The sequence below is a fragment of the Platalea leucorodia genome (assembly GCF_965183815.1).
Source record: "Platalea leucorodia genome assembly, chromosome: 8".
Taxonomy (NCBI): Eukaryota; Metazoa; Chordata; class Aves; order Pelecaniformes; family Threskiornithidae; genus Platalea; species Platalea leucorodia.
The window spans coordinates 24,522,042-24,541,946 of NC_138830.1; the positions used below are offsets into that span (position 1 = coordinate 24,522,042).

Genomic DNA, 19,905 nt, shown 5'->3' on the forward strand with positions numbered 1-19,905 from the left:
TATTGCTGAAATAAAAGCTTTTTCATAAGCCGTCCAATACGCATATAGGTCAGAGTTGTATGTCATCAAGGAAAATTACAAGTCGTCATCTCTGAATTTTTCTTCCTTCTTCTTAAGTTATTAAATATAGAAATCACTAGTTTAAAAAAATGCATCAGTCTGATGACTATTTTCTGAAGTCTGTTAGGAACAATAATTTTCAATTTTTTTCCCAAAGTACAGGGGTAAAAATTATAAGCCTTATAAAAAAAAAAAAAATCAAAGTTTTTAGGTTGCTCTCACGTTGGGTTGTGTATAAAGCCTTATCTGGTCTGGATCTCTGTAAGGCTTTATCTGTAGCCATCTCAAATACAATGTGAGCATCAGTGCTTCAGAAATGAGAACACTTGCAGCTAACCTCCTGTGCCTTTTTTGGGAGGTCTTTACAAGCTAACCAAACATCAGAGATCTCGGCAGATTACAGCCCAGAAGTGAAAACCATTTGTGTGAGAGCAGGGAAGCCGAGCAGAAATTTCCCACGCGCTTGTCTAGAGGTGCCGGCTCCCCTGAACCCTCTGACTTCGCCAGGACGCCGTGGCTGCCAGGAGAGATGAAAGCGCTGTGCTCTGCACCATCTGATCACACACTCGCACGGCAGCGCTGGTGGTTAGCGCTCAGCAAAACCGCTCCTCTGACTGCAGTGGTACTTAAAAGAGCTATTTTTAAGAGACTAAAGGATGCACAGCACTGCGTGGAGGCGGGGAGGAGGGCTAGAGATGGATTATACGTGCTACCCGTGAGAAACCAGGTGCCTTCCTACTGTGTCTGCATCTTCAGGACTCTCTTCTTGCTCCTATGAAATCCTCCCTAAGGCCCTTCACACCCCATCCAGCACTGGCACCACACGAAAGGAAGCCCTAATTTCCGTGGCCTTCCTTCACAGTGCAGTGGCAGGCAGCTGTCCCCCTGCCTTGGTGGGATCCGTATACCCACCTCCGGCCCTCCTCCCACCCTCCACAAACCTTCCTTGTTGGAAGTCCTTTCCTTATTGCCATTTTTGGCCATCTTTTCTCCCATCTCTCCCGGATCTCCTGCACGCAGTGCCTGTTCTGGGGTTGTGTCCTCTGCTCACCAGGATGTTTCAGAGATGATGCATGAGTCCCACAGGATGCTTCAATGTCTGAGATGGGTGTCTTCTGCCGTAATGTACCCCAGCACGGACCTCATGCATGTAAAACAGCAGAAGCCTTGCATATGCAGAAACAGGCTGAGGCCAGAGCGGCCATAGAGCCACACACACCAACAGCCAACTCCTGACAGAGGAAAGCTGCTCCAAACTGATAGCACTGGTGGAGCCATCTCTAAAGCATGTGCAAAACTGCAGCAAAAAACAAGCAGATGGGCTGGCACCACACTTCAGCGTCAAGTACATGGAATTAATTACTCTGTTAATCTTACACAGTACAATTACATATGTATCATCCTATTATCATTAATGGAAACTGTATTTTAGTATATGTGGTTCAAGGTTTTGCTGAGCACACTCCACTGGTCTGGACACCCACCTTGAAGAACCATTGCTAAACTTCGACGCAACACAACGAAGCACATCCCTGTCCTTCTCTCCTCCGCCTTCGGCCATCTAGACCCAACACATCAACAGCCCCTCTTCTCCAACGGGCAGGCTCTGCTCAGCCACAAGCCACTGTCCAAAGGAGCAGGGGGGGGGTCAGTGGCTCCCACACAGCTACATGAAGCACTGGGGGATGAAGGGGGGAGCGTGCCTATTTTTGGTTTTACTTCCCTATTTCAGATGTGCCCGAAGGAGGAAAGAGAAAAGGCCCTTTTCTATTTCAAATACTAACATACTAAACGGTGTAACTGCTGACAAGAGGATTGGGCAGACTGAGAGATACAGATATTACAGACCAAATATATCACTTTGCTGGTTTTCAAATATTGAACTCCCCCAGCAGCCTTTGCATATTACAAGCCAGGCCTAATCAGGCTGCCTAGTCTGAAACCGTATTTAGTAACAGGGGACTGGGTTTGACTGTTCAACAGGAAGACTTCTGAGTGTTTCAAAAGGGGCTAAAGGTTTTGTCCTGGCACAAATGGAAGATAACTCTTCAGTTCAGTGTTACCAAAGCACGTTAAGAGAAGGAATCTCTCTGCACTAAAAGTAAACCTGTGCTTGAGAGGTTGGCTTGGCCTCAGATTTCAGATGTCCCAAAGACTGGCATCCAACCAAGGCCAAAATAATAGTAATCAGTTACTGCTGCATATCTGTACTTAGCACAGGCACACAGAGCTGCCCCATGCTCCCACACCAGATGAGAGAGGATGACTCCCATGTCTACATGAGATCCTGCTATCTCACCAGCCCGCCTGAGGTCATACATCAAGACACATCTTTGTCCAGCAAGCAGAGGATTTCCACAGAGGAACAATGAAGAAAAACAAAACTAAAAAACCCCCTTGTTCTAAAAAAAAACAAAAAAAATTTTACAGGGGCAGAGCTCCATGACTGACCTGTTTTTTTGATTCTCTATTCTCTATCCAAATCCCACCTAACCAGAAGTCAAGCTGTCTCCAGCTTAATTTCCTTCTTTCCCCATGAAAAGAGTGGCTGCCAAAGATGCCCAAGGCAATGTGCCACGCTCTTTCTTCTCCACTCACCTACTTCCAGCAGTGAGCTGCCACTCCTGCCAACGCTCCCCAGGCCCCATACTGCTCCGGCTTGACATCTGTGCAAATTTTGGCTGCTCTCTGCCCTCTTTGGGGATGGAAATCCAGCAGCCCCCAGCTAGGCGGGCTGCTGGAGCACCACCACCCCAGCCCAAGCGTTTCAGTTTACAATGCTAAAGGTAATAGAACACTGGGAGGGAGAAGTGTTCCCTGGCCAGAAAGGAAGAAAGGGTGGTGCATTTACTATATTAAAGATTCAGGTTTTAAGTGAGGAGAGGAGATCAGCATGTTTCCATGCTGAGGAGGAAGCAGGGAGCAACATCTGGCACTCTTCATGCCAGCAAGTTAAGGATTTAAAGAAGCAGCTATACAACGAGGTCCTCCCAAACCTTCTGCCCACATGAAGCAGGCATAAACCCAATACTTGTATTTGCAGTCACCTCTAAAAATACCCCCTACCCAGTTAGCTTTCCCACGCGCAAGAGAAAAGGCGGGAGTCCCAGCATCACCACCTTCCCCAGTCACTGCAAGGGCTCAGGCTGCCCAAGAGCCTTGCTTTGCATGATCAAAACCTCATGGTGTACACTAATTGTATGCCAAAGGGTAGCAGCATTCATGCAATTATTGGACTAATCAGGCCCAAAGCTGAAGCACAGAGCTCTAGGAATATTCAATACGTAATACGGATCTTTTGGACTAGCTAGTCATCCCAGGAGGCAGCTGCCTGTCCTGGTTTCGGCTGGGACAGAGTTAACTTTCTTTCTAGTAGCTGGTATAGTGCTGTGTTTTGGATTTAGGATGAGAATAATGTTGATAACACAATGATGTTTTAGGTGTTGCTAAGTAGTGCTTACACCAGTCAAGGACTTTTTTCAGCTTCCCATGCTCTGGCCAGTGCACCAGAAGCTGGGAGGGGGCACAGCCAGGACAGCTGACCCAGACTGGCCAAAGGGCTAGGCCATACCGTATGGCGTCATGCTCAGTATAGAAACTTGGGGAGCTGGGCAGGGGGCAGCAATCGCTGCTCAGGGACAGGCTGGGCATCAGGCAGCGGGTGGTAAGCAGTTGCATCACCTGTTTTTCCTGGGTTTTGTTCTTTGTTGTTGTTATTGTTTTCTTTTTCACTATTATTATTACCATCATTATTATTTTATTTTATTTCAATTATTAAACTGTTCTTATCTCAGCCCGCAAGTTTTCTTACTTTTACCCTTCCGACTCTCTCCCCCATCCCACTGGAAAAGGGAGGGTGAGTGAGTGGCTGTGTGGTGTTTACTTGCTGGCTGGGATTAAACCATGACACTGCTGAAGTCTTGCAGCGCTGCAATAAGGGGCAGGATGCCAGCAGGGAAGAGTAATAGAAAGGAAAATTAGTGGCATCAACAACGAAAGCACTTCAGGCATGTTCAGCAGAGGTCAGCTGTGAAAGCAGCCAGCTCATTACTCTAACCTAGCACTAAAGGCAATATCCCCAGAGGGCTTCTGGGGAAAGCCCTAACTGAAACGAGCCCCAGCACACATCTTATATTAATTTTATGCAAGTCAGAATAATCACTGGATCTTAGACACGTACCTCTGGAGCATAACCAATACGTATCAACATCTACAAGGGCTCCCACAAGAAGCAGAATAAATGTTTTATTTTGCTTTAAAAGAGAAATATAGGATAGTTGCAAGGGGAATGGCAGAAAACCCTTCCCGTTTTCTTTACCGTCCTCCCAACTCCGCATGCAACACGAGACAGCCCCAGTGCAAACAGCAGTGACTCTGAGTGTATGTGGCCTCATCACACCAACAGCAGCCATGCTCTTGCTGCAGGCATGTAAAAGGGAAAAGAAGGGCAGGGAAAAGAAGAGGAAGAGCCATGGTCATCACCTTCATCTCCAGGTTCCTTCACTATCCACAGCAGTCTCTGTCAAACCCTTCCAGACAGAAGCAGATTGACAGGTAAGATCTGTAGGAGATGCCACGACAGGGAGCACATCTGTGCATGCATCTCCCTTTTAATTGAGTTCTCTAGCCTAGGAAAGAAACGAAGGGGAAGATTTTAGACAGCCACATCAGACTGATCAGAAACCACTGGACTGAACCGGGACCACACAGCAAGTCAGCAGTGACACGGAAATGCCCAGATCCTGCAGATGCTGCTGTGCCCACACCACGAGCAAGGGTGTCCTGGGTAAGACCAACAACCGAGCCACCAACACCTTTAAACATAACTTGTGCTTGAGTAAAACAGCACACAGAGCCTAATTTTGAAGGCAAAATCTGCTGGTGAAGACCTGCTGGCTGCACAACTCCCCACAGTCTAATGCCAGGAGCCAGGATCAGGGAGAGCTGGCAATGCCGAGATCAGGACAGAAGAACTCAACCTTAGCACTGGAGTTCTGGATCCCTAAGGAGATCTCAGCAATGCAGCCTGTATAAATGCATGTGCAAAGCCCCTCTCGCAGATCCCTCTCCCACTGAACCATTAATAGCAAAACCCACCGCCTATGCTGATGCAACGGAGCAGTGATGCACTGCACTTATCTGATGACCCTTGCAGGAAACACAAAAGAGCCTTTACAGAGTTTGTTTTTCTAACCTCTCCCCTACTTCTGAAAGAAACTCAGTGTAGCTGCAGCACGTGTCCTAAAATCCTCTTAAATAAAATATTAATCACAAGACTGTTTAGCCAGTGAGAGCACATGGTCCACTTGAAAAACGCTGCCTCCCATAATTATCCTGCCCTGGGCAAATTTCCAGTGTATGTGCATGGCCTGGCATATGTTTCACCTCCGAGCCTAGCTTTCTGCTCTGAGCAGGGAACCCAAGCGCTCACAGCTTAAGGAGAGGTCCTAATATGCTGATATCCCGAATTACTGCCAGCTCAAACCATCCGAGGACCCTAACCCACTGCAGCACACTGCAACAGGGGAGGGAAAGCAGTGGAACAAAGGTAAGCTTAGGCTTTACAAAGTCTGGGTGATGAGGAAAGGGAGGAAGATAGAAAAAAAGAGAGGTAAAAAGGAAGAAAGGAGGGAGACAGAAAAAAGAAGAGGGCTGCTGCTCAGTGCAGAGACACCAGCATGCAATGCCTTACCACGAGCGCTGAAGTCCCACCAGCCCCGGCTGGTACAGGTTCTCTCTGGGTGAGAAATAATGAAACTAAATGACACTTGAGCGTTAGGTCAAAGGGGAGGAAAACAGAAAGAGACGGCTGCTAGAATTAAAAATAACGTTCTTCGCTTCTCCTGGCCAGCAGCGTACCTCGGCATAGCTGCACCTTTGAGAGCCACCTCACGCAGCAAGGGGTCAGCCATCACAGCAAGCAATTAGAGCAAGCCACCCTCTGGCAAGGAAATTTAGACACGCAGAGCACAGGACAGCTGTAATGCAGTACAGGAAGGCTGGATGACTAATGATGAGCCTGAGCCCCAGCACATTTACATGCTAGCCTAGGAAATCCCCAGCCAGCAAGCTCAGCAGAGCAGCAAGATCCCCTTTGTGGTCTGCAGTAAGGGCATGTTTAAGTTAGAGAAACAATGCAAACAGGAGAGTAAAGGGATGCAGAGGAGCACAGGTGGTTGAGGAAGCCCTGCCAACCGGTTGTCCAGCCATGCAGCACTTCTTCAGGGACACCACTTTTAAAAACGTACAACAATTCACCTCTAGCTTCCCCCTCCCTGCCCAAGTCTGCCTTTATACGTGACTGAAAAGCGAACCCAGAGATGCCATCAGAGGCGTGCAGCTTCTGCCTGGGGCAGCCACAGAGCTGTGAGAGGAAGCACAACGTCCAGGCTGGGGCCAAGGGAGCTGCTCAGCAAGTCCGCTCGCTCCCTCCTAATAACAGGGCATGATGTTGAGAAATATTCACCAGTACCTCTGGGAGGCAAGAGGATCGAGGGGACACATGCCCCTCAGCACAGCACGACAGCGAGATTGCCTGCTCAGGAGCATCTCTGGCCACCTGGCTCCTTCCAGACATGCACAGAGCCTGTGCTGGGAGCCACCAGCCGCAGGATGGGCAGCGTCCCTCAGCAGAGTTTGAGTCCTCAGCGCTTGTCCTACAAGCCATGAGCACGAGAGCCATCAGGCCCCCTTGCCTGCTGGTCAACCCTGAGTTTGACAATTCATCAACACTGCATTTCTACAGGGCAAGCATTTGCACCACCAGGAACACTAGCAGAGAATTACTGGAAGAGAAGATACCTTGGAAGATGCCAAGGTTAAGTAAGGACCCAAGATTACCCCCTCATGCACAACAATGTTGTAAAAATTATCATTAATTTGTCATTAATTCTTCTCCCCTCCTCAGACAGAGGATCTGTATGGAAAGATACTGGAGGATGCTGAAGGTCTAGTACCAGCCCAGGTGAGTTTATCTGCCTGAAGGGAATTAATTAATACCCTAGTAACACCCCGGCTCCAGTGTGACAGGTATGTGCACTAACAGTCAGTAATCACAGGTAGTGGGACCAGGAGGTGAGAGGAGGCAGCAAGTCTCTCCTGTCATTCAGCATCCCTCCCACTGGCAGCTGGCAGAGACTTATGGCTTAGCTTCTTTCTACAGGTGAGAAATTATTTCTCCTTCCCACCTTACCCAGCTGCAGCATAACCAATTGCCTGACAGCTGCTTTGGCAGAGGAAAACATCCTGCTGTCTGTGTTCTTGTAAAAGAAATGGTATTTGTTTATTGCTTCATTGTTAATGCTGATTCATCCCAAAAATAGAAGTCTTGCCACCACAACTCTTCTACAACATAATAATCAAAACCCTGCCTGTCGGGTTAATTACGGTTAAATAGAAAATCATTAAACAACTGCAGAGCAGCACACCATCCAGGAGCTGCCCCAGGCCAAGCAGTGCAGCAGCTCCCTCTCGCCAGCAGCTCAGACCAAGGTGCCAGCATGGCTGGGAGGGCACCAATGCATGCTGCTGCAGGGTGTCCTGCTGGACAGCAGGGACAGGAACGCATGCCACCACTAGCAGAGACAGCTGCACCCACTGCTTATGCCAGTCAGATGAGGAGAAGACGCAAGGAACGAAGGAGTCTGGGTAGGACAGGTATACCTGATGCAGAGGAGCAGGATAGGAAGCCCAGACAAGTGCTCAGCTAAGAACCAGAATGAGATGCTGAGGAGCTTCAGACCAGGATTAGTCAATGAAGAAGACTAAGACAAGGACTTGGAGGTGGTCTGGGAACAAGCTGGAGCAGAGGCACTGGCTGGAGCAATTACCTGCCTCTCGGGCCACTTACAGAGCCCACGGTTCCCCAGGTCACCAGTGCCAGCCAGCCAACAAACCCTCTCCATGCAACATATGAGCAAAGCATCTTATCCTCCCCACCAATGGTTCATAGAGAAGACTGTTTCATTGTGTTCAGTTTTGGGCCCCTCACTACAAGAAGGACATTGAGGTGCTGGAGCGTGTCCAAAGAAGGGCAATGAAGCTGGTGAAGGGTCTAGAAGTCTTACGAGGAGCGGCTGAGGGACCTGGGGTTGTTTAGTTTGGAGAAGAGGAGGCTGAGGGGAGACCTTATTGCTCTCTACAACTACCTGAAAGGAGGTTGTAGCGAGGTGGGGATCGGTCTCTTCTCCCTGGTAACAAGCAACAGGACAAGGGGAAACGGCCTCAAGTTGTGCCAGGGGAGGTTTAGTTTGGATATTAGGAAAAATTTCTTCACTGAAAGGGTAGTCAGGCACTGGAACAGGCTGCCTGGGGAAACGGTTGAGTCCCCATTCCTGGAGGCATTTAAAAGATGGGTAGATGTGGTGCTTCGGGACATGGTTTAGTGGTGGACTTGGCAGTGCTAGGCTAATGGTTGGACTTGACAATCTTAAGGGTCTTTTCCAACCTTAACAATTCTATGACTCTGTGATGCAATTGCCGCTGCCAGACCTCAACCTCTTGCTACCCAGGAACAGGGTTACAGCCCTCAAGGGCAGGAATTGAAAATCCAGTTGCTGATTGCCATCTTGGCTATATGCCTGTAGAAACGCAGGCCAAAGTTGTGACGTTATCAGGACACGCTAGCAAAGAAATCCCCTGCTATCAAACCGCCCTCCCGTGAACAGAGCTAGAAGCTAGTCTGTTGAAACGCAAGTTCAAGCAGGACTTTCTTTCCCACGCTTCACCAGAACACAGTGCAGTAACAGAAAGACACCCAACCCTCACGACAGCCATGTCTCAAACAGGAGCTACATTATGTCCATAAAGAAAGATTACCTGTGCAAATTATGACTAATCCAATCTCTTCCACTCAGCAGCAGCCTCACCCAGGCAATACCCCTCCCAGCAGGATCCTTTTTCTACACTTACCAGCTTCACAGGAGTTTCTTACCGCTCTCCCCAGACAAGGTACTGCAAACACAAACATTTCCATTTCAAACCCATCTTCTTCAAGATAAACTCAACTTCCTTGATCCTCCTCCCCAAACCAGAGCTAAAGAACTGCTCTTTTTCCAGTGAGCAACACCAAAGTAGCTTCTCCCCAGGCTTTTTTTTAAGGGGGTAGTTTCTGCAGCTCATCTGCTCTGAACCAGGACACCTACCTCTTGACACAAAACACACAGCTAATAGTCTCCTGGTAACTGGCTATAAAAAAATTTCATTAGAACTAGCAATAATGCCAACAGCTAAATTCAGTTTGACGAAAAACAAGAAGCATAACTACAGAGAAGAGAGGCAGAATGCATCTGGACATTTGGAGGGGTTTTTGGTTTGGGACTTCTTTTTGGTTGGGTGGTTTTGGGTTTTTTTTCCCTATTCCAGAGTTTGTTTTCACGAAACCTAAGACAAAGCAAGCAAAGGATGTAGGGGGGCTCAAACATGCTCAAGGACCAGAGAGACCCAAAGCTCTCTAGGAGATGGCTGCTTAGGAATCTGGCAGGAGCTGAGAGGGACTAGAAGGAACAATACTGGAAAGAGGAGAAGGTTTCTTGGAGCATATGGTTAGCCAGGCATTTGGCCAAGGGAAAAAGTGTGCGGATTCGATATACTGGGCATGCCTGCAAGGTGCTCTTTAGGCTGCCCATCTAAGAAATGCTTTAAAACAATTGCAAGACTGAGACACACAGCATTAAAACATGCAATAGCCTGTGGGACAGTCTCAGATGGGGAGAAGAAGGACGTGATTACCTTCTTGCCTAGCCTGAGTGTTTTCAGTTTAGAAAAGCAGCCAGCAATGGAAAAAGCTAGCCATGAAAGCCCAACCATCAGCACAGCCTGCGGTTACCCAAATCCTGGCAGGTGAGCTTAGGGCAGAAACGGTGGGCCACACTCTCCAAAAGTCATCGTCACCGTCCAGCAGCCCCCAGGTGCCAGCTGGCCAAGAACAGCATGTGTTGGGGCAACACGCTTGCAGCTGCTCCCTCTGCTTACTGCGAGCCCTGTGTAGTGTTTAATCACACCCCAGGTTTGTTTTCTTCCAGATTAGGGAGTTAGGGCAACCAAGGGAGGTCCACATGGGTGAAAGCTGGGAAGAAAGGCCTGAGACCTCCTGACAGCAGCGATTGGTTTTATCAGCTCAGCTGCTGATCAGGCCACCCTCAAGGTGCTGAGAAGGCTGAGCGCTGCCCGATAAGGGCTCTGCCACATGGGCGGCCCAAGACTCAGCTTAAAACCCTGCCGACGGTGGAGCTGAGCTGTGAGCAGAAGCAGCTGTGACAGAGCTACCCCTTTCCTGCCCCTGCTCCCGCAGCCCCAGAGGCAGCCACCCCACTGCCGCACCGACCTGCTCCGGTGCACGCGCGGCAGGACGTGACGTTTACAGCTGAGAACAAGTCACAGATGTGAAACGCTGGCACCAGCGAGACAATGTTTTGGCGCAAAATTAAGTATTTGCAGTATTACCTGCAGGGTTTTACTTGCCGTCCTCACCCAGCATAAAATCTCAGCTCAGAGGTGGTGAAGGAATAGTAGGGTGAAAAAGGCATTTCTGCAATACCTCAAAAAAAGTCAGGCTTCCAGACTGTTGTTTGCATGGAGACAGATGGCAAAAATCAAGCCAAATTAAAGGCAGGCATGAATTTTAAAAGTATGAGTTAATATGCATTAATGACCTTGGTACACTCTCACATCTGTAGCTACGGTAAGCTTACATTTCCTTCATTTCCATTCACTTCCAGCATGAACTAAACTATATTTAATTAAGAGTGTCCATGCTGAAACTTAACACTATTTCTGACATCAAATTTTACAACTAATCCTTAATTAACCTTTCTGAATTTTTCTCCTTAGATTTCAAGTATATGATCATCTATCCATCTAATTAAACAATCCATGAATACCTAATAAAATATTTCTCCAATTGCACTTCCATAATAACTAGGAAAACTTCTCAACCTTAGAATACATAGTTCATTGAAATGCATCAGTGTTGTTCATCTGAAAGAGACAGGTGTTTTGCAAAGTGATTTGCAAAGTGATTTACAAAGTGATTTACAAAGTGATAAGAAGTTTCCAAAATTGAGAGCAGAAAGGCAGAAGGTAGCTACGCCACACTTGAAAATTAAATTGATTTTTACCCCAGGTGCCGACTTGAAGGAGTTCCCCTCGATTTTTAAAAACGCACTTCTAACCACATTTGAAATTGCTGGGCTGCATCCACAGGACCTAAAATATTCCCATTCCACACCCACACTATGTTATAAAAGAATAAAATAGAAGACAGCAAGTAGTGACTGCTCTGAAAATCAGCAGATGAACCTGAATAAAAGGAGATTCCTTCCGTGCAGCTCTCCCATCTCTCTACACTTTCCAGATCTCTGATACAAAGCATGCAGCCTTGCTGCCGGCTCGGCACGGTCAGCACGGCAGCGGTCCATGCGTGCAACACATGGGGCCACTGCTCAATGCCAAGTCTCCATCAACTTTTCCAACTCCTCAATCCACAGGTGAACTACTCATTTTGCCAGATTCAAGACAGCTGTTCTTTAAACACACTTTAAATTAAATTTGAGGAGCCTGAAAAATGCCAATGATCTCTCAGTCGCCACTTTGTATTGTGAGCAGAAAGCCTGAGTAACCCATCATGCAAGTCATTCTTGAATTGAAGTGTCCTTCCAGCATTGCTCTTCCTTCTTTTCCAGCTGGACGCTCTCACGTCTCTCAAAATACCCTGTCACGTTACAGGCACAAGCAATATTTATTTCTATCAATCAATCCCATTTTTGTCTTCAGGAATCCGCCTGCCTCCAACACTAAAACACATTCTTGTGACTATTTCCTTCAGCTCTATTCCCGATTCATTCAACCTGAATCCCATCTCTGTTCCATTAAAACCTGCCTCTGCAGCATTTGTTGGAGGTAACTCATAGCATGTCACTTACTGGAGAGGAGGTTCCCCTCCACGATGTGTTTCGTTCAGAGAGGCATAAGGCAGCTTCATAAACAGAGTTACAGGCTCCATAAAATATATGCCATCACGCTCTGGAAGGAATTTGTTAAGGCACAACTGGCCGCTCTTTTATGATCTTCCCAGGAAAGCTCCACTCTTTCATGGACATAAGCATTTGTGAAAAGTGAATTTCAAGATTGGAAGAACAGCTGTTAATAGGAAACAAACTTCAAATTCACAGACACAATTATCCGGATGAGAGCAAAATCCATCCAGCACCTTCCAGGCTCTGATAAAACATATACAGTATTTCGGTCAGACTCGCACGTGAACAATCAGCACAAAGGAGCCAGAACACGATGTTTCCATCTCTGCTCCGTTTCTGCTAATGGGCCTCACTTAAAAAGTGCCCAACTCCCCAACAATTCTTTATACTGAATCTCTGCTGGGGAAATAAGAGCTGGGTGGAGTATTAATATAAATTCATATAAAAATGTAAACAAAACAAAAAATATGTAGTTTGATCCCAACAATTATAATCTTGTACATACAAATCTCTAATTTCCTTAAGACCCCTTGCAAGCACAAAGGATGGCAGGATTACAGTTGGGTCATAGGGACGATCAAGAAACAACACAACGATTATCCATCCCTGGACCAAAGTAAAATCTTTAAGTTATGCAGAACTATACCTTGGGGGAAGGAGGAAAAGAAAAACCAAACCTTAACCAAATAAAGAAACATAACATCCCAACTTAGCTAACAATGGATCATTCTCAAATTTTCAGTCTTGCTAGGCAATGCAACTCGTAGCGCCCAGGTATCTTCTCTGAGCAATCAGAGAAGATTTTTTTGTATTTATTTATTTAAAATACAAACTAATTGCTTTTGAGATGCTCTGTGCCTGAGCTGCTCTGTTCCGAAGGAGCTCTATACTACCCTTCTGCTTGCAGCATTTCCTGAGGATTCTGTCTTACAAACAAATCTAGAAAAAACAAAAAACTCACTACTCTGGTATTGAGAGTTAAATGTTATTTCAAGATAAAAAGCAGCTCCTTGAGATTAGTCATCCGCAGGGGGAAACCATGACCACGGAGCTCTCTTAGTCCCCAGGAGATCCATTTTAGAAAGTAGCTATCACTGCTGCAAGATTGCTGTGACAATTTTTGTTGTCATCCCATCCCGTCGAGTGTCAGCACACTCTCCCCACGGACAGGGGACTCTGCTGGCACACGCAGGGTATTTGCAGAAAATCCAGTGAACGCAGTCAGGCTGATTTGAATCCCTTGGATCTTCTAATCAGCGAATGCTGTATTACAAAGATACAAAGGGCAAGCCATAATGCATATTAAAAAAATTATTCACTGCTGTCAACAACTTCCGTTTTTCTGCAAAATTTTACAGTTGAAAATGCAAACTGCTTCATCCATCGTAAGTGGGAATGGATGCAATATTTATGAGGGGAGCGTTAGCTTGTTTCCAGTTTCTCTCACCCCCAGGAATCCCAGGCACAAGCCCGGGCTCCATGACAAACACGCCTACCAGTACCATGGGAGCTGCTGAATGAAGATCAGCATGCAACGTACAGACAGACAGACTGGCATCCTGTGCTGGATGCGTTTAGGTTCTCTGCTTCCTCCAGCAGCACAGAGGTACGTACCAGCAAGCAGCTTCGCTCAGTTAGTTTTCAGTAGCTGCCAGTTCCCAGAGGAAACACACATCAGGAGCACACAGAAATGTTAGCACAGCCTGGCAAAGAGCTCTGTTCTTCTGCCTGTAGAGACATACCGTTCCCAGGCAAAGGCATCTGGGGCACAGGAGTAAATGTGAAAAAGCAGAGGCCAGCCCGCCCTTCAGCATCCTGTTGGTAAAAGGGGGGATATTCTGTGCAATGTTTCTATTTTAAATAAAGATCTCACAAACAGATCTTTTTTGAGCTATAAGGATGTAAGAGTAAGCAAGATGCTGTGTTGCAGCTTTCTGTGCAACCTTTGTTTGAGAACAGAGGTTGTGACAACTGGTGAGCAACAGATCATGAGCAAATATTTAAGATAATCTGATGACTTGCTGGCAGAGTTTTAAGTTCAGAGACACCCCAAGCCAAGCACACAAGGCACAAACTCAGCAGGCAGCTTCCAAACACTGCTGAGGGACCAGCAAACCCAAGCTAAGCAAAGGCACCACTTGGGACCTGCTGAGATAAAAAACTAGAGGACAGACCTTCCACATTGCACAGAGGTGCTCAATCATGCAGCCCTGTTACTTCTTTTACAGATGAGATCCTAGTAGCTTCTAGGACCAAATTAGATTTCATATCCAAGATCTGCAGGTAAACATGCTACCATACACACACTGCACCTTTACCAACCCTGGCACCAGTGAACACACCAGGAAGGACACGTGCAGTCTACTGGCACACGTTGGGAAGCACACACAGACTCGTACATGCACTTCTCATTGCTTCCTAGCATCCTTCAAACTAAGGGATCTATCTTGCAGAGCTGAAATTGTAACAACTGGTAGGAATGGGCTTAAGTGTTGCCTTAAAACAGGTAAGTCACTGCTTCACAGACCCAATTCTGGACCCTCCTTTTCATCATCATTCACCTCGTTACTCCAGGAATCAGAAGGAAAACTCACCTGTGACTGGAAAAAGCAGATATGCATTCGCATCGGTACCGTTAGCGAACCTCAGGGAGGGATTTTATGGAGGAAGCTTGGGGTTCACATCTCACTAAAGGCTGAACTGCAGTGCACATTTCAGAATGGCAACAAACCTTGATTTTTACCTATAAGCAAGTGGCTCAAATATATAAGTTTTCCCAAGGTTTTTAATCACACAAGTGATTAGAACATCTGATAACAATGATTCCTGCTGGCTAGACATCGAAGAGCACTTTATACTGAAAGCATCTTATTTCATCTTCTAGTTTTTTAATCAGCACAATTATAATTAAAAGAACAAAGGAATTGCTTGTATTTCACACTTCATAGACAAGTTACCAGTCAAGAAGCACAGACTTCAAGCACATCTGAAGTCACCAGGAATTTTAGTCCATCTCTACATAATCGCAACGAAAACATTCTCCAAACACAAAGATCTCCAGCAGTTGGGCCACCTCATGCTCTGAAACAAAGCCTGTCCTCAGCAAAGCAGTTATAGCGAAAGCTATGATATGTAGGTCAGCAATCTAAGAAGGGCTATGGTTAAGACAAAGTATCAGATTGATTCATAATGCTCTTTGATTGCTAATCCTGTGCAGAACTGTGATTTACATCTTACATCACTCTAGCAAAATCCAAGGGCTATGGAAAAGGTCTGTGCATTTTGTAAAAGATCATCAAAACAATTCTGTAAGATCTTTTATTGTGATCTTTATGAATGTTGAGACCAGGAAAATGACATTTTCACCAAGGGCTGTGCATACCACTTAGCCTCTCCTGTGGAAAGGGAGGACGACCATGACTGCTGCATCATTTCTACCCTTTCAAAAGCTGGCAATGCAACAGATCAAGCGGGTCAGAAGCACAGGAGGTGGAAGAACTTGAGTTCGAACATCTCCTCTGTGCCAGCCAGCCTGAGAGCAAAACACAGGACAACCTGACGTGGATTTTGGCCAGCACCCATTATCATCTTCCACTTCCTCCAGCCTGGTGCAACACAGAAGCAGAGAGAGAAGCGTGAGCTTCACAACTGCCTGTGGTTAAGATGCCTGCATGGGCGCTGTTGTGCATGCACTGCCTTCGGCAAAGGGCTGCCCTTCAGCGGGCCATCTATCCTCTGACAGAGGCAGGCAGGGAAATAAGCCTCTGAACATACAGTAATCTGCTTCTGCAGCCAAGTTCCTCTTGCATCACGGTCTCAAGGACGGAGTTAAAGATGTGAAACGTTACTGGCTGCGTCCACTGTGCCATTCATTGGACCACCCTCAGCCATCTCATACTGGCACCTCTAATTCCTCCCATGCATTTCCAGCTCCTGCAGTAGAGGACTCTGCCAGTAATTGCTTCAAATAAAGATTTAAGTACTTGCCTATTTTGTCCCTAGAAAACTAGGTCTCAGTGAACAATGATGCACCTCCATTTCCATGGTTTGGTTTTAACCAAGTTACTGAGAGGAAGCAGCCTGCTTATCAAAGCCTCACCAACAAATATTTGTTTGCGCGGGAATTGGGTACAGATGATCATGTATTCCTCCTGTTTTCTGAAATTTAACCTCACATTTGCTGTCAGCGAGAGACACGCATGCCCAGCTGAGCACTGCAGCACCGTTCATAACGCTCACTGGACGGGTTGCCCATCTCCTAAGGAGGATTTCCAGGCCACTGCTTTTGCCAGAGGCACACATTTAGGCAGAGGACCCCACAATATACCCACAAAGTCCACACGAATTCACCACTGCTGCATATGAACACAGCCCAAAACAGAGCTCCTTCCACAGTATTTTGCCTACCTCAGGGAAGCAACCATAAAATGAAGGAAAGACAGCCAGTGGACAGATTTATCTGGAGCCAAGTTGCAGCCCCACAAGGCTGTCCTGTCCCCAGCACCCACGGTGGCTGCACCAGAGCTCCCCCAGGACACACACCTCGGCACCACAGAGCTGCTCGTCTCTGCAGCACCATCACCTCCAGCAGCAGCAAACCAATTTATTAGCTAAACCAGAAGAAAACAGATGATCTGTCTAGACTCAGCACTTGCATCACTTCCAAAGCAGTGGCTTATGCCAAGGCAAGGAGATTGGCTGCCCGGAGTAGAGGAGACCTGGAGAAAGGCTGCCTGCCCTCAGAGGTCCCCATGCCTGCTGACTCCAGCCCCTCAAGCCCTCACCCTCCAACAGCAAAAGCTGCAGCTAATAGGAAAAGTTTGCCTCATTAGACGCTCTTGGCCTCTGTCCCAGGGGCCTTCTGGGGAAGATTTTTCCTGGGAATATTCTTCCTCCAGGGGAACGCTCAGCATCACTCATGTCTATATGAACTCCTCGGTTACTCAAAGCTTCATTTAGACCTTCCCTGACACTGAGACCTAGGCAAAAGGGCACGGTTATGAAGTGCAAGGGATGTGTGCTCGTTACCTTGTCTTGTCCTGGACCCCACCCGATGAGGACAACTCTCCAAGACACACGCGACCAAGGCCAATAACCAGGTTTTGCAGCAAAAGCTGAAGCCGGAGAGCCACCCCTTTCCCCCTTGCTCACACACTTTAGATAAGCCTGCCCCACACTGCTGGGGTCTCCTTCTGCTGTCTCCCCTCCGTCGCAGGCATGCATCACAGTGCTCCCACGTATTTAAGGTTAGCCCAGCTCAGGAAAACTATTCCACAATCCTTTGTGTAAGGAACATCATAAAATCCTGTCAGGTTAGCTGCCAGCCTTTTAGGCAACCACAGTCCGGTGAGCGTGCCACTAAGGAAGGAATCGCACACTGCAAGTTATATTCATTCCTCACACATCAATAGGCAGCTCTGGTTTCTCACTCCCTCACAGCCAAGAAAATCTCCTGCTACATCCAGCTGCCCTGTGATGGCACCTTTTCCCTCTCAGATATTTTTGTTTTGACACTGTCAGTGATTAGATCCAGTTGCAGCAAGCACTTATGGAAACAGCACCGAGCAGGAGCAGTTTCCATTCCTTTACCTTCCTGGGTCCCCTTCCACCGCTCCGATTCGCAGGGGGGCTCGTAAATACGGCAAACGAGATTTGCCCCAAAAGAAAACACTAATGCATGGCAACACAGAAAACACATTAAATATTATTGCTCCTCTCTGCAGTCTAACCTGCTGTGAACTATTAAAAACCAGTATCTAGCTACTTCTAAAATTACCTACGGTGTATATCCCATAGGTCCATGTGGACTGACCCACGCCAGCAAGGACCAGTGGTTACGTTCAGGTGAGAACTGGCACAAATGCACGGAGAGGAAGGGGCTGGAGGCATAGGGTACGTTTTCCGTTGGCATTACCCGCCTCATCCCCCGCCCGACCTCCCTCCGTGCCGGCTCCGCGGCCAGGACCGACCGGGATTTCTGCTGGCAAAGCCCCGCCGAGCGGCGCCGGGACCGGAGCCGGGGCCCCGCCGCCTCCCAGCCCTGCCCCGGGAGAGGAGCCCGGGCAGCGGCCGGGGTGTCCGGCCGAGGCAGGGGGGACGAGCAGCCTGGCCAGCTACGGCCATCAACAACTACCGCTTAAAAGTTTGTATTTATGCGGCAATCATAATAATAATAATAATAATAATAATAATAATAATAATAATAATGTTACGCCGCAGCGGAGCTAGCGCTTGTCAATGAAGGGAGTGCCCCGCGCCGCTCACTCGAGACCGCCCGTGGGGACCGCCCGTGGGTCCCCCCCGGCCCGGCCACGCCGAGACCCCCGAGGGCCGCGGGGCTGGGCTGGGCTGGGGGCGGCGCGGCCCTTCCCGCCCTCCCGCGGCACCTGCGCCCCGGCCCGGGCCCGGGCCCCGGCCCCGCTCAGTCACTCACCGCCGCCCGGCGCCGCCGCCCGCCTTTGTTGCCGCCGCGGCCGAGGCATTTAAGCGTCGCTCCCCGGCGCGGCGCTGCGCCGAGGCGGGAGGGCGGGGGCCGGGGCCGGGGCCGCTGCGCTGGGGGAGGCGCCGCCGCCAGCCCGGCTGCCTCTGCCGGGGACGGGGCAAGCGGCCCCCGCCCCACCGCCGGGCACCGCCCGCAGCACCGCCCCGGGTAGGGAGCGAGGTGAGGGGTGTCAGGCGGTGAACGGTACCGGGGGGTTGGCACCGGTAAAGCCCGGTCAGAAACTCAGGGCGGCTGCTTTCCTGGAAAGGACGAGTCGTTCAGAGCATCCTCATCCTCCTCCTCCCCCCGCCACGGCAGAGCTGCGGAGGAGAGAAACGGCTGCCCGCGCCCCGCGGACGCCGAGCCTTGCCGCTGGCTCCTCCCGCACCTGCCTCCCCGTGCCCGCGGTAACGGCGGCGCCCGCGCCCCGCGAAGCCGTTGGCGGGGCGGAAGCCGGAGCGGCGGCCCGGCTGCGGCGGCGGAGCGCGGCGCGGAGGGGCTCCGGGGGGTGGTGCGCTCGCCGGGGAGGGAGTTCGCCTGTCCCCTGCAGAAACCCTTCAGTGGGAGCGCACAACGCCCTTCCCCGCCCGCCCGCCTCGGGGGAGCTTTTTCTGGAAATAAAAAGCGATCGTACCCCTGTCCTAACGACAGGCAGGGACCAGCTCCGGCAAAGCTGCCATCTCTCTTGATTACTACAGCCTTATTTTGAATATACAATGCAGACGTATCGGTATTTCATTAGCAAGACACAGGCGGCTTCCGGCAGCACCTTGTGTCACGGCCAGCCCGGGCGGGCCCGCTGGCCCATGGCTCCGGCGGGGCCAGCCCCAGCGCCCGCGCGTGCCAGCGGCCCAGGGCGCGTGCCCGAGGGCTGCCTGCAGCCCGGAGCACAGAAAACGGGGCTCACGGTGACTTTCTGGCTCAAACTAGGTTCAGGCTTTATCCGCTTTCAGCCTCTTCTATTTCTGCATCAAACGTACAAGCACGAGCAGAGACTAGCATAAGCAAAGACATTTTGCCAAGTTATGAACTACTTAGTCTCCAGGCAAGTAATCTGATCAGTGTTATCATAAAAGCTTGAATTCTGGAACAGGAGAGACCCTGGCCATGCAAGCCAAAACAGGGTCCTGCTTAAATCAGTGCCATTCCCCGTTGGGGGGCAATTGAGGCTGCAGGACACGGCACACCGTACCTATCCTGGCTGCTGCACTTCCACTGCTCCACTGGAAAGAGGAAGCAAACTGTTTCTGCGGTGTATCCATGTTTTTCCACCTCAAAAGGAGTCAGCTTCTGATCTGGGGTCATATCCTACAAGCCTGTGCCCAAGCTTGGCATCTCACTGTCCTTACTCCCACCTCGGCAGCAGGTGACGTTCCCCTGCACGCGGAC

General features: G+C 49.0%; 1 protein-coding gene across 4 annotated transcripts in view; it reads right to left on the bottom strand.

The window, feature by feature from the left end:
- Positions 1-18,544, bottom strand: part of ST6GAL1 (ST6 beta-galactoside alpha-2,6-sialyltransferase 1) — a 47,130-nt gene extending 28,586 nt beyond the window's left edge. For 2 of the 4 annotated variants that reach the window (XM_082320239.1, XM_082320238.1), the window contains exon 1: positions 4,543-4,570. The gene's annotated coding sequence lies outside the window, so the exon portion shown is untranslated. Of the gene's footprint in view, positions 1-4,542; positions 4,577-18,468 lie in introns of those variants that run through there. The other 2 variants (XM_082320240.1, XM_082320241.1) reach the window with 2 other exon arrangements.
- Positions 18,545-19,905: the final 1,361 nt, after the last annotated feature.